The 3,223-nt window shown below is 44.2% G+C and overlaps 1 long non-coding RNA gene and 2 other non-coding genes across 3 annotated transcripts; all 3 read left to right on the top strand.

The window, feature by feature from the left end:
- The first annotated feature begins 360 nt into the window (after nt 1-360).
- On the top strand, nt 361-2,717 carry LOC138582919 (uncharacterized). The gene is made up of 5 exons (XR_011305107.1): nt 361-476; nt 772-846; nt 1,324-1,375; nt 1,959-2,036; nt 2,502-2,717. It is a non-coding gene; the product is annotated as an uncharacterized lncRNA (long non-coding RNA).
- LOC138448226 (small nucleolar RNA R38) lies at nt 2,087-2,154 on the top strand. The gene has a single exon (XR_011260069.1). It is a non-coding gene; the product is annotated as a small nucleolar RNA R38 (small nucleolar RNA).
- A 176-nt stretch (nt 2,718-2,893) lies between the features above and the next one.
- LOC138448246 (small Cajal body-specific RNA 24) lies at nt 2,894-3,023 on the top strand. Its single transcript, XR_011260088.1, has one exon. It is a non-coding gene; the product is annotated as a small Cajal body-specific RNA 24 (non-coding RNA).
- The last annotated feature ends 200 nt before the right edge of the window (nt 3,024-3,223 follow it).

The raw sequence follows: 3,223 nt of genomic DNA, 5'->3' as shown, positions 1-3,223 counted from the left end.
CTTTGATTACATTATTTTCTTGATTTTTATAATAATATAAATTCACCATTGACCCAAAAAGACACTTATATTCTCTTTTTTTAAGTGGGTTTATTTAAACATTAACGAAAACCTGTAAATGTTAAACACATATTTTGCACAGTCTGCTCCATAGTTATTGTTGGGGGTGCTGCAGCTTCTATTCCACCAGCATGGCGTCCACGAACGCCTCTATTTCTGATGTAATCAGGTAGTTAGCCCTCTAGTTTTTCATTGGACGGAATGAACAGCACCTAGAACTACATTTCCCGTCACCCCAAGTCCCGCGAGACCATGGACGAGATCTGGCGGAGTTAAATCTGCAGGAAATCCGCTTGCTCGTTCTTTTCGCTTCTGTTGCGCTGCAAGATGGAAGGAGCGATCAGTGCTGGTCTGGAGCCGCGAAGCTTTCCAATGGGCCCCTGCGCCTGCATACGACGCAGCCGCCTAGTTTTTAGGTAAGTGGTAGTTTTATAATTGCCGGTGGAGATACTGTGGTGTGGGGATGCTCAAGCCAGAGATATACTGTAAACTTCCGGCCCCCATTGTCCCGTGGTCTGTCATGCACTCCCAGCAGCATGTTCCTAGGTTTGTGCGAATATCTTCTAGATGTACTGTAGGATAGACCACCTCCCTACCCCCCACCCACGTTCGTAGTACACGCGACATGAACCTGCGCAGCCACGTGTCATGATAGTACAAGTAGGGTGTCTTCGTCTACGTGCTATTATACCATCCTTTGCATGTCTTCAGGAAACGTGTGAGCTGATGGAATGGAGTGCACAATAACATCTAAATGACCAAGGAAGCGAGCGACGCGCTTTGAAGGTATGGCGATTTCGGAGTAACCAGGATGCTTTGTGTTTTACGTGTTTCCACTAAATGCATGACTCCAAAACGGTTCAAATGCCAGCATCCCATTGGATGACTCGGCCCTAATTTAAAGCGATTGTATGAGTTTTGCAGTGGGTTAATGGTGTACAGTGTAACTACATTTCGAGGGAGCCATGGATTGTGCGTCTTGTGTAGTTGGGATTATCTCTGCACTCCTGCTCACTGTGCCGTTTAACCGCTACGCCCCCCGCACGCCAAAAAAATCGGTGTTTCAACCTCCCTGCGACACGTATGTAACCCGATGCTCGGGATCGCGTTTTTTCGCATATTAACGTGCACTCAGTTATTCTAGTTTAAGAACCCGCTAATTGTACACAACGTAATCAAAATAAATAGTTGACATTGTTAGCGTTCACTCTGTGGAAGCACGAATTGTGTACCAAGTTTGAAGTTTGTGTCCTTTGTTCTCAGGCTGTGCCGCACCGGGTGTTGCTGTTCTGGCAGAGAATCCGGCATCAGGCAGGTAAGCATGCATTTGATATCTCCTGTACTGGGTTAAATGGGGGCGGCGGGACTTAGTCCCGTGTGCTATATGAACGACACCCTTCCTAGCAAACACATGCGCATGTTCACCCGTGTCAATGAGCCTGTGATGATTTGTTATCCCTGTCTGAAAACTCGCGTGAAGGGAAGCACTATTTTCTGAGGCAAAATATTTTTATTTGGGTGTGGTCTCATTTTGATATAAACGTATGTTTTTTCACTCATTTTTAGGATACTGAATACGCACTTTATGCTCCCCATATCGTATTGGCTCTTAGTATTGCCCCCTGATGCTGTAGCACACGCACGTAACCAAGCCTTATATCCTGTGCAGTGTTGACAAAGAGGCACAGTTAGGTTTGGGGAGGAACCTCTCACGCCCTATTAGGACATTATTTCACCGTGGTTAAAACCCTTACCTCGCCGATTCCAGACCTGCCTTAAGATGTATAGGTGTAACACTGCACCACAGGCTAACGTTTCCATCCACAAGCTTCGGCCTCACTGATGCTTCCCGGATGGTTGTCCTAAAGGTAAATTCTCATCCTTTATCTCTTATGTAGATGTGACTTCTGGACCTGTACATGTAGCAGTTCTTCACTTTGATCGAAAAATGACCGGGCACAAAAAACGAAACTCTGGTGAGTGCGTGGAGGTTTGATATAGCCGTCTCTAGCGTGGACTTAACACATTGAGCCTGTGATGATTTGTTATCCCTGTCAGAGATTAAGTGTTGAAGCTTTTGTTTCTGAGGCTCAGTACATTGTGTAATTTGCCAAATGGTAATTTACTTTCATGAAGTGGGTGCCGTGTTTTTGTGAAAATCTTGGGCAATTTTCTGTAGGATTTTTGCTTTTTATTGAGCCTAATAACTAGCCCACACCGCATATTATGTAAACCCATGTATTATACCTTCTTACTAATTCATTTGATAGAGATACTGCTGTCAATGTTGTACGGATACTTTTTTTCCCTCGAGTAAAATTGAGTGCGAGGTTAAATGCACTGCTAAGCTATGTCGCCCCTCGATTTTTCTTGGTATGAGAGATGCTTGTTAAGCCACAATCCTTGCCCGATTAGTAAAATCTCCCGCTTTGTTTTTTCAGATGTCATCCGTGAATCACAAGAGTTCCTGTTGTAGACGTGCGCTTCTAATTATGGTGTTAAAAGGCCGTCCTGAGCTGTACTCTTACATGGAGTTGGCTGCTTTTTAACTGTCTCGCATAACATGCTAACCATGCTTTTATTTGCGGTTTGCACACCAGAATTACTGGACTCTACTGTTTGCTATTTCGTGTAGGTAAATAAAGTATTTGCTGCTAGTTTTAGTTTGTCTTGTCATTGTTTTCCCCGCAAGTGTTGGCATGTCTGGTAAATCATTACATATTGAAAACTAAGTACATGAAGCACATGAGTAAGTGTTGCGGTGTTGGGGAGGGTGGGAACTTGCACCTAGTGTTTTTCGTGGAAAAGTGTTTTCATACACTGGTCCCCTTTCTGGACGCTTGGGTCTTTTCAGTTTCTTCATGCATGGAGATAACTGTACACCAGTGTCCTACAGCAACACAGAAGTTATCTGTTCAGCCATGGGAAGCTCAGTGGCCTGAATCGTTCCACTTCTGACAGTGTATTTTCGAGTTCTCCTGTAAAGCTTCTAACCTTATGACTGTTTCCATGTAGCAAAACATTAACATGGTTGTGAGGAGCTGTTCTGTTTTGATGCCCCCTGATTTGAATTCCACTTCACCTAGCATGACAATGTGGTTATCCGGAACAATTTGTTATGCAGTATGTCAATGATGCTCTCCCTAGTACCAGTAGGCCTAAA

This window comes from Ambystoma mexicanum, chromosome 3q, assembly GCF_040938575.1.
Source record: "Ambystoma mexicanum isolate Mex_15411 chromosome 3q, UKY_AmexF1_1, whole genome shotgun sequence".
NCBI classification, from domain to species: Eukaryota; Metazoa; Chordata; class Amphibia; order Caudata; family Ambystomatidae; genus Ambystoma; species Ambystoma mexicanum.
The sequence above is the reverse complement of the archived record's forward strand: the minus strand, read 5'-3'. Positions and strand labels throughout refer to the sequence as shown.